Raw genomic sequence first — 11,629 nt, forward strand, 5'->3', positions numbered from 1 at the left:
GAGTGTTTCTGTTGAGAAGTCTGATGTCATCCTTATGGGGGGCCCCTTTGTAGGTGATAGCCTTTTTTTTCTCTCGCAGCTTTTAATATTTTCTCTTTATCACTTAGCTTTGATATTTTAATTTTGATGTGTCTTGGTGTAGGTTTCTTTGGGTTTCTCTTTAATGGAGTTCTCTGTGCTTCTTGAACTTGTGAGAGTTTCTTTTGCATTAATTTAGGGAAGTTTTCAGCTATGATATGATTGAACAAAGTCTCTATCCCTTGTTCTTTCTCTTCTTCTTCAGGAACCCCTGAAATGTGGATGTTATTTCTCTTCATGTTGTTACAGAGCTCTGTAAGAGTTTCCTCAGACTTTTTGAGTCTCTTTTTTTTTTCTTCTCTGCTTTCATGCCTTCATTCCAGTTGTCTTCCAACTCGCTGATTCGATCCTCAGCTCTATCCATCCTGTTTTTAATTCCTTCCATTGTGGTCTTCATTTCTGATATTGTATTTGTCATCCCCGACTTATTCTTTTTTAATATTTCAATATCCTTTTTTATACTTGCTATTTATTTAGGTGTTCATAATGACCATCCATTGTTGTTCTAAGATCCCTAAGAATCCTTACAGTCATTATTTTGAACTCCGCATTCAGAAGTTTGGTTATTTCCATATCATTCAGTCATCTTTTAAAGATTTCTCTTGTGGTTTCATTTGAATTGCACTCCTTTGTCTTCTCATTATCTGTGTTTGGGCATTTTGTTTGTAGAGCTGGTTGAGCTAGGCTTAGTGTTGTCTGCCTCCAGTTTTCAATTGTGTTATTTCTAGGTCTTCTTGGTTTGGCATCAGCTATTATTTGTAATCCATTTTCGTATTTGGGCCACTTTGAAGTCTTGGTTTGTTTGTTTTCTTAACAGGTGATTGTCTTGTTTGCTGATCTCAGCAGGGGCCTTATTTGAAACTGTATCCAGGAATGCAGTGGGTGTGACCTGAGGCTCTGAAGTTCTCTTCTGTCAGTTAATCTCTCTGGGGGTGGGTTGCTTTCTCAGCTTCAGTAGGGGGAGGTGTATCTCAGATCTCAATGGAGAACTGAGTTACTGCCCCTCCTCCCCACTTCTTGTTTTCAGTTGTTACTTTTTGCGCTGATTAGAGCTGGAGAGATGTCTGTATCTCTGTGACCTGGAAGTACTTTTATATTTTGCTTTGTGGAAGGATCAGCCCCTACCCCAGTTATGTCTGCCTCCAGCACTGAATCAATCACCTTTTTAAATTGTCTCCCTGCATTCCTCTTCCCCTAACCATCTGTCTCTCTCTCTCTCTTCTTTCTTTTTGGAAGACAAGTGGGCCCATTCAACATACTTCGTTCCTTGGTCACCAGTCAATTGGCTATCAGCAGAATTAATGCTCTGTTCCTTGGAGTGAGAGCCCAGCCTCACTCTCCCCCCATTCCTGTAAGCAGGGGAGATTCAGGTGCTCCCTACCAGGTTTGTTGTGGCTTCTTCTATGCTCCTTGGTTTTTGAGAGCTGTTCTTGTAGTCCAGATTTAGTTTTTCACGCTGATTGTTCATAAATTAGTTTATAATCCAGTTCTGTGGTGTGAGTTGGGAGTCTGAGCGTCTGCCTACTCTGCTGCCATCTTCAGGTCTCGACTTATTGTTTTCTTTAAAGTGGTTTATGACCTGCTGTGGTGCAGTGTATAAAGCGTCGACCTGGAAATGCTGAGGTTGCTGGTTCGAAACCCTGGGCTTGCCTGGTCAAGGCACATATGGGAGTTGATGCTTCCAGCTCCTCTCCCCTGTCTCTCTCTCCTCTCTCTGTATTTCTCTGTCTCCCTCTTTCTCTCCTCTCTAAAATGAGTAAATAAAATAAAAAAAAAATTAAAAGGAAAAAAAATGCTTCCTTTAAAGGCCTGACCTGTGGTGGCACAGTGGATAAAGCATTGACCTGGAAATGCTGAGGTCGCCAGTTCAAAACCCTGGGCTTGCCTGGTCAAGGCACATATGGGAGTTGGTGCTTCCAGCTCCTCCCCCCTGTCTCTCTCTCCTCTCTCTCTCTTTCTCTCTCTCTCTCTCTCCTCTCTAAAATGAATAAATAAAAATTTTAAAAAGTAACATTTTAAAAAAAAATAATAAAGCGGTTTAGATTCACAGAGAAATTGAACAGAAAGTGCAGTTTCCACATACGTCCTACTTACAAACCATCTACACCCCCACCAGCCTGGAACATGTGTTACAGTCGAGGAACCTATCCTGTACTGACACATTATTATCACCTAAGGCCCATAATTTTCATTAGGGTTCACACTTGTGTTGTAGAATTGTGTCTGTGCAACTCACATAATTTTTTAACCAGCATCACCCCAGAAAATTCAATAAAATGGGGTTTTTTTTATTGCATTTTTAAAACATGTAGGCATGTGCAGTGTGCAGCAATTCTTCAATCCTGGTTTATTCTCACTTCAATTTCTGTTACTTCTTTGGTCTTTACTCAAATGTCTGTTCTTAGTGGGTGGAGTATCAGTGTTTGGGTCTTCCCATGTCTCTTAATGTCTGGCTCAGTAGAAGACAGATGCAACACATATTTGCTTCCATCTTAACTCCTTTGCAACATCACATGCCATGTAGTCTTCAGAAAATTCCACTGTCTTGTGAGAGCATGAGAGTGACCTGGGAAAATCAACCTCCACATTATGATTAATGTAGTTTTGTCCTAGACTCCCTGAATCATAGCATCCCATCACCAGTCCCCAAAACTGCTGTGGAATGTCTTTGTTTGTGTGTACTAAAATTTCTCCTCTGTGTACCAATTAGATGAAGGCCATGAGGAGACTTGCCTTCATAACCTAAATAGGAGAATTCAGAAGCAAAGGTCTACTTCATTTACAAACAACTATATCAACATTGTTATCTCAACAGATGTATGTAGTACAATCTGATAAACTTTGTTAGTAAAACTTCTAAGTAAGAGCCTGGGCTGGTTGGCTCAGTGGTAGAGCATCAGCCTGTCATGTGGAAATCCCAGGTTTGATTTCCAGCCAGGGCACACAGGAGAAACTTCCATCTGCTTCTCTACCCCTCCATCTTTCCCTTCTCTTTCTCTTTCTTACACTCCTGAAGTCATGGCTCGAATGCTTAGAGAAAATTGACTCTGGTAGTTGAGGATGGCTCCATGGCCTGCCTCAGGCACTAACATTGCTTGGTTGTAGAGCAGTGGAGCAGCAGCCCCAAATGGACAGAGCATTGCCTGGTAGGAGGTTTGCCAGTTGGATCCCGGTTTGGGTGCATGTAGGAGCCTGTCTGTCCGCCTCCCCACCTCCCACTTAATATAAACAATTCTAAGTAAAGATAGAAGAAAACTATTTAGAACCAAGAAAATCAATTTTCAAAGTCAACTGCAAACATCACTCTAAAAGAGTGAGTGCTAAAGCTAATTATATTAATATATAGGGAAAATGCCTGTTATATCCATTATTTATTATTTGTTAGTATGAATTTGTGAGTTGTAAGTATTACACTAAAATAACAAATTGAAAGAATCTTAACTATTTCCAAAGATATGATGAAAAATCTTTCATTGGCAGACAATATGAATCTTTCATCTGGAGACATGAGATGTACTCACAGAGCACCACTCAGAGAAATAAAATAATAGGATGAGATGCATGTAAGTGGCTGGATATATGCTAAATATATGTGTATATATATATATACTAAATGTATGTGTGTATATATATATATATACACACACACATACACAACGGCTTGTGCATGCTACAAACAACAGTGAGAATTAGAAATGGAATAAAGATGTCTCATTCATAAGTGTGACAAATTATAAAACACATAAAAAGCAATGTAATGAGTGAGGTAGTATATACTATGTTTTTGAAAGACAAATTACAAAAATATCAATATTTCCAAAATTTATACACAAAATCATTATAGTACTTTCATCCTGAATTCCATTGGAGCTTCATCAGAGTCTGGTTAAAATTATTTTAAAATTTCTAGGGAACAATCTGTGTTTGAAAATGGCCAACATATTAGGAAGAACATTGAGTAGATACTTGGCATATCAGATATTAAAAATTACTAAAAAAATAATTCTTCTTGATCCAGATAAGTTGGAGTAGAAATGGACATCAGCTTGACCAGGCAGTAGCTCAATGGATAGAGCATTGTCCTAAGACTATGAGGACCCAGGTTCAAAACCCCGAGGGTGCATGCTTAAGCATGGGCTCATAAACATGACCCCATGGTCGCTGGTTTGAGCTTGAAGGTGACTAGATTGAACCCCAAATCTTCTGGCTTGTAACCAATGTCACTGGCTTGAGCAAAGGGGTCACTGAATCAGCTGGAATCCCCAGTCAAACGTATGAGAAAGCAATCAATGAACAACTAAGGTGCTACAACTATGAGTTGATGCTTCTAATCTCTCTCTCTTCCTGACTGTCTGTCTGTCTCTCTTTCTCACTAAAGAAGAAGAAGAAAAAACACAACCATACTAAGGGCCATTAAAGAGCTCTAAAATGGATCTATATATATATAAGGGACTTAAATTATAGCATCAACGTTACAATTCAGCCATTAAAGGATTATTTATGTTTTGGTCAGATATTGCCAATAACCATTAGGAAAATAAAAAAAGACTTCTACTTCTTACAATATACCAAATTTAAATTGGCTTCAAGATTAATATGGAAGAAATCAGAAATTTCAGTTTAATAGTTGGGGTGGAAGCCAGATTGCATGGGGACGAGAGGTGAAAGGAAGGGGACTCGTGGGACCAGTAACTGGGATGCTGTGAAGTAAACACTCCAGGGGCTTGTGAAGCGACCTGGCTGAGACCCTACGGACCCATGTGGCACACTCTGGTTTCATTCACAGAGGCCTGGATTTCTTTCTCTGCCTCATGGCGGCCATTTTCCTGACCAGTAAAAAACCAATATCAGGAAAAAGATAACTTACAGCATAAAAAATGTAAGTTATGACTTAATTATGACTTAATTACTATAATAAATAGAGATCAACCAATGAATATATAACCTTTATTGGTCAGCACCTGTGTATTAGACAGTGCTGGGCAAGAAATAGTCCTGTAAGGCCCTGGCCAGATAGCTCCTTTGTTTAGAGCAGTGGTAGTCAACCTGGTTCCTACCGCCCACTAGTGGGTGTTCCAGCTTTCATGGTGGGTGGTAGTGGAGCAACTAAAGTATAAATAAAAAGATAAATTTAACTATAATAAGTTGTTTTATAAAGTTTAATTCTTCCCAACTTAGTGAAAATCTGACATAAAGTACTTGGTAAGTAATTATTATTATATGCTTTAACTTGCTGTAAATCTGCTTTATAAATTTTATAAAGTAAAGTTACTTACCTACTTTATAAATCACCATTACTATGAAACCGGTGGGATGTTTTAAAATTTTTCTAGTAACAGAGATACGAAAGTGGGTGGTAGGTATAAAAATGTTTACTACCCTTGGTTTAGAGCATTGACCTGAATCAAAAAGTTGACAAGTTTATCCCCACTCAGCACACATACAGGAACAGATAGATGTCCTGTCTCTCCTGCTCCTGTCCTCCCTCTCTAAAATAAAAAAAAAAAATTAAATACAAGAGAAATATTCCTGTGAGATCTTATGTCGTATGTCTTACATGAAAGAACAGTAGGTCATAAATGATAGAAATTTTGAGAAGATGCTAAGGCTATGTGTCTGTACACCTAGATAGTTAGTGATTACAGAGGACTGATATCAGCATGGAACAAAAGGCTTTGTCACCTTCACTACAAAAGCCTGTTTAAGAAGAAAGGACTTTTCTGATGAACAAGGAATCAAGGTAAGAACAGTAAATAATCTTGAGGATCCTGAAGTGAGAATTAGCTGGTCCGTTTCCTGGGCCATCTCACAAGCCCTGAGGCCTTTTGGCCTCTTTTTCCAGGGTGTTCCTCCAGAATACACAGGCTTCCTTCAGCCTGTCCTGGGAGCCACAGTGTGATGCCTTTGTGCCCTAGGGTCAACACTTAGAAAATCTGCTTATTTTCATCATTGTAAATGACAGCTGTGTGTGCACAGGACTCAGACTTTCCCCTTGGGGAGGTCATTAGTGGCATTGTGACTTTCTGTCCTCAAGTTTTTTGCTCACATGAGGGGCTGACATACAAGGAGGAGCATGTGTCTCAAGCAGGGACCAGCGTACCTATCGACTGTGGGCAGGTCAGGAGGAGCTGTGAGGACGGGGCCTCATTGCTAGAGGCAGTTCTTCCTCGGGATTCTTTATGGAACTTCCTCCCCGTAGAACTCATGCACTGTACAGAGCCTCCCTGGGCCTGCTGACCTCGATCCTGCTGTAAAGGGGCTTAGGCTGGAAGGAGAGACCCCGAGCTCAGTGTCTTCTACTACAGGGGGAATGAAGTCACTGGGTACCCCCTGGAAATGTCATGGGCCCAGGCAGTGTTATGTCTGCAGAGCCCCAAGCTCCTCTGAATGGAGCCTGCAAGACCACTGTGATTTTGAGAGGGTTTTAAGCCACTTTTGTGTTGTATTTTTGTAACTTACTCAGTAGTGAATTTGCCCCTGGACTTGGGTCTGAACTTTCTGGAGATCTGGGATGGGGTGGGATCATGGCTGTAATTTGATGAGTAAGACTTCGTGTATCTCCTGGATGATTTGTCTCACAAGCTGAGGTTCTCAGGTTTTTTTGTTTGTTTGTTTGTTTGTTTTTTTAACTAAAATTCCCCAAAGAGACCTCACACTGGAGCAAAAATACAACACATCAATAGTGGGTGGTCTGGGTAATGTGCACAGGCCTTTTTCTAATAGAGATCATTGCAACATTTCTGTCACTTTTATGTTATTTTCAAGTTTGAAGTTAAAAATTGTTTCTGAAGAAAAATGCATTGTGATGAGCACACTCCTCTCCTTCCTGGGAAGAAGGGTCAGCCCTGCGGGGAGAGCCCGTGATACAGCGGGTCACGGAGTGCCCCCAATGGTGGACGGTGCAGGAGCCCATGTGCACTTGTAGGAAGTGTCTTCCACCTCCAGGTCGTGTCTGCAATGGCTCCTGGACTGAATACCAGCATCATGAAATGTTCAGGTTAGGCAGTGCACACAATGAGAATCTAATAAGAAATTTATGCAAAAACGAAGCATTCCTAATTTTTTTCCATTATGATTATTACTTTTTATCTATATGCTACACAGAGCTCAATTAAGTCATGGCAAGAGCTGGTGTATGAGAGAGAGACACTCTAAGCTGCCCCATGGCCTTTCCGTGCCCCGGGCTTCCCTCTGCAGCTCACAGCCCGCAGGAGAAGCTCAGAGCCCTGTCAGGAGTCCAGGGGCTGCAGGCAGGTGTCTGTGGGAGCAGGAAGGAGCAGTGCACTTGTCACAGGTGGTCCTGATTCCTCAGGGCCAGTGGTGGGATTCAAATAATTTAACAACCGGCTCTCTGTCCTAATGACTATTTTAAGTATAAAAAAGTATATACTGAAAATAGTTTATTATTTCATACATTTAATACTTAATAATAAAACAAGTTCACAAAAGTAGATTATAAGAAAGTATTTTAAAAATTAATAAAAATATTAAATAATATCTGACAAAAACAATAAAACTGTTATTTAAGATATTTTTGTATTGCTTCTTGATTTGCATCAATCAGCACTTGCAATTTTTTAACTTTTAAATGAGCATCATCGGCTGTGTAATTTGTCCTTAACCATATTTTCACTGTACGGGTAGAATCCCATTTCTTTACCTATGGACAGAATGAACATTACTACGGGCACTCAGAATATGCTGTTGTGCAGATGAATGTTAAAAAACAGTAAGGAATGTAAATTTGTGATTTGTACATTGGGCAGCTGCCCAGGTTCCCACCTTAGAGAGAACCCTGATTACAAGTGCCACTTTACCAAGCGGTTCATCAAACTCAACGAAAGATTAGGTATTGGTTCTACTGAACCTGTGAGAGCCAGCTGAATCCCACAACTGCTCAGAGCATAAATTTCATGACTCATCAGTGCACAATGGCGAGGGAAGAGGTACGAACATGGCTTATGGAGTTTGTAAGGTGATGGACATGGTGAGTCGGGCACCAGCTGAAATCTTGCAGCTTTGGGTAAATATCAAATATATTTGGTTCAGTTTATTTATTTTATTTTTTTAATTTTAAATTTTATTTAGAAAATAAACATGGTGACATTGATCAATAAGTACATAGGTTTTACGTAAACATTTGTATAGCATTTGAGCTGTTGATTATGTTGTATCCTCATCTCCCAAAGTGAAATAATTTATTGTCACCTTATATTTGTCTCTCATTATACTCTTTACCCCACTCATCCCTCCTCTAACTCCCTCATATCCCCTTTCTTTTGGTAACCACTTCATTTTTATTTATGTCCATGAGTCTCAGTTTTTGGGTTTTTTTGGGTTTTTTTTTTTTTGTATTTTTTCTTTGTTTTGTTTTTATTTTTTATTCATTTTAGAAAGAAGAGAGAGAGAGAGAAGGGGGGAGGAGCAGGAAGCATCAACTCCCATATGTGCCTTGACCAGGCAAGCCCAGGGTTTCGAACCAGCGACCTCAGAATTTCCAGGTCGACGCTTTATCCACTGCGCCACCACAGGTCAGGCAGTTTTGTTTTGTTTTTATTTTTTATTCATTTTAGAATTTGTATTTTTTCTGAAGCTGGAAATGGGGAAAGACAGTCAGACAGACTCCCACATGCGCCCGACCGAGATCCACCCGGCACGCCCACCAGGGGGTGACGCTCTGCCCACCAGGGGGCGATGCTCTGCCCGTCCAGGGCGTCGCTCTGTTGCAACCAGAGCCACTCTAGCGCCTGGGGCAGAGGCAAAGGAGCCATCCCCAGCGCCCGGGCCATCTTTCCTCCAATGGACCCTCAGCTGCGGGAGGGGAAGAGAGAGACAGAGAGGAAGAAGAGGGGGAGGGGTAGAGAAGCAGATGGGCTCCTCTCCTGTGTGCCCTGGCTGGGAATCGAACCTGGGACTTCTGCATGCCAGGCCGAAGCTCTATCACTGAGCCAACCGGCCAGGGCTTCAGTCTCAGTTTTATTTAACTGATAGGAACAGATACCACACTTGATCTTAGCCAAAAGGCCGAGAAGCGATGATGAGTCTCAGTTTTATATGCCACCTATGTGTGAAATCACACAGTTGTTAGCTTTTTAGATTTACTTATATCACTCAGTATAACATTTTCAAGGTCCATCCATGTTGTCATAAATGTCACTGTCATCGTTTCTTATGGCTGTGTAGTATTCCATTGTATATATGTACCAGTTCTTCTTTCCTGTACCTTCTTTCAATTTTATAATCTTATAGACAATTAATTTTAATGGGGTGACATTGATCAACTAGAGTACATAGATTTAGAGAAAACATCTCCAGATCATGTTGACATTCGATTATGTTGTATACCAATCTCCCAAAATCAAATTGTCCTCTGTCACCTTTTATTAGATGTTTTTTGTGCCCCTCCCCTCCCACATTACATCCCTCTCCTCCCTTCCCCTCCCCGTGTATCCACTGCACTTTTATCTATGTCCATGAGTCTCAATTTTGTGTCCCACCTATGTATGGAATCATACTGTTCTTAGTTTTTTCTGATTTACGTTTTTTACTCAGTATAATGTTATCAAGGTCCATCTGGCCCTATGTCATCATTTCTTATGGCTGAGCAGTATTTCATAGTATATATGTACCACATCTCCCTTTTCCAATATTCTGATGAAGGTCTTCTTGGTTGTTTCTATGTCTTGGCCACTGTGAACAATGCTGCAATGAACATTGGGCTGCATGTATCTTTATGTACCAATGTTTTTGAGTTTTGGTGGTATATACCCAGTAGAGGAATTGCTGGGTCATTTGGTACTTCTATTCTTAATTTTTTGAGGAGCCACCATACTTTCTTCCTTAATGGTTGTACTACTTTACATTCCCAGCAACAGTGAATGAGGATTCCTTTTTCTCCACAGCCTCTCCAGTACTTGTTATTATCTGTCTTGTTGATACAAGTTAATCTAAGAGGTGTGAGGTGATATCTCATTGTAGTCTTGATTTGCATTTCTCTAATAGCTAGTGAAGATGAGCATCTTTTCATATATCTTTTGGCCATTTGTATTTCCTCTTGGGAGAAGTGTTTGTTCATGATCTCTTCCCATTTTTTATTGGATTGTTTGTTTGTTGTAAAGTTTTATGAGTTTATTGTATATTTTGGATATTAGGCCCTTATCTGAGCTGTTGTTTGAAAATATCATCTCACCTTAGTTGACTGTCTGTTTGTTTTGTTGTCAGTTTCTCTTGCTGTGCGAAAGCTTCTTAGTCTGATGTAGTCGCATTTATTTATCTTTGCCTTCACTTCCCTTGTACCTATGTTTTTTTTCTATGTAATTTACTGTTTCAGATCTTACATTGCAGTCTTTGATCCATTTTGAATTAGTTTTGTAAAAGGACACAAACGGTATTCGAATTTCATTCTTTTGCATGTGGCTTTCCAGTTTTTCCAGCACCATTTACTGAAGAGGCTTTCTTTTCTCCATTGTGTGTTTTTGTCTTCTTTTTCAAAGATGATTTGACCATATATATGTGGTTTTATTTCTGGACTCTCTATTCTGTTCCATTGGTCTGAGTGTCTATTTTACTGCCAATACCATGCTGTTTTGATTATCATGGCTCTGCAGTATAATTTGAAGTCAGTTACTGTAATGCCCCCAGCTTCATTTTTTTCTTTTCCCCTTAGGATTACTTTGGCTCCTCAGGGTTTTTTTTTTTTTCCTTCAGGGGTTTTTATGGTTTCATATAAACTTGATGATTTTTTTTTGTTTCATTTCTTTTAAAAATGACATTGGAATTTTGATGGAAATAGCATTAAATTTATATATTGCTTTGGGTAATATGGTCACTTTAACTATTTTTATTCTTCTTATCTAAGAATAGAAAATATTTTTCCATTTTATTGCGTCTTTTTTTTTTTTTTTTTTTTACAGGGACAGAGAGAGAGAGTCAGAGAGAGGGATGGATAGGGACAGACTGAAAGGAACAAAGAGAAATGAGAAACATCAATCACCAGTTCCTTGTTGCAACACCTTAGTTGTTCACCGACTGCCATTTAATATGATGTTAGCTGATGGTTTGTCATAAATGGCCTTTATTATGTTGAGATTTTTTTTTGTATACCTATTTTGTTGAGTATTTTAAAGATAAAATGATGTTGTATTTTATCAAATGCTTTTTCTGCATATATTGACAGGATCCTATGGCTTTTGTTCTTTGTTTTGTATATTGTTAATTGTTTTTTAGGTATGCAGAACCATCCTTGTTATTCTGGGATAAATTTCACTTGATTATGGTGAAATTTTTTTTAATGTTTATTTGACTTGCTAGTATTTTTTTTTAAAGATTTTTGCATCTGTATTTATTAGAGATATTTCTCTGTAGTTTTCTTTTTGTGTGTGTTGTCTTTGCCAGGTTTTGGTATAAGGGTTATGTTGGCCTTATAAAATGTGTTTGGAACTATTGTTTCTTCTCCAATTTTTTGGAAGATTTAAGTAGAATAAGAACTAAATCTTCTTTGAATGTTTGATAGAATTTACTAGTATAGCACTCTAGCCTTGGACTTATTTTT

The 11,629-nt window shown here is 39.2% G+C and overlaps 1 pseudogene; it reads right to left on the reverse strand.

Moving 5' to 3' along the window:
* Positions 1–8,974: 8,974 nt before the first annotated feature.
* On the reverse strand, positions 8,975–9,114 carry LOC136321464 (U2 spliceosomal RNA; annotated as a pseudogene).
* Between the last annotated feature and the right edge of the window lie 2,515 nt (positions 9,115–11,629).

This window comes from Saccopteryx bilineata, chromosome 1, assembly GCF_036850765.1.
Source record: "Saccopteryx bilineata isolate mSacBil1 chromosome 1, mSacBil1_pri_phased_curated, whole genome shotgun sequence".
Lineage (NCBI taxonomy): Eukaryota > Metazoa > Chordata > Mammalia > Chiroptera > Emballonuridae > Saccopteryx > Saccopteryx bilineata.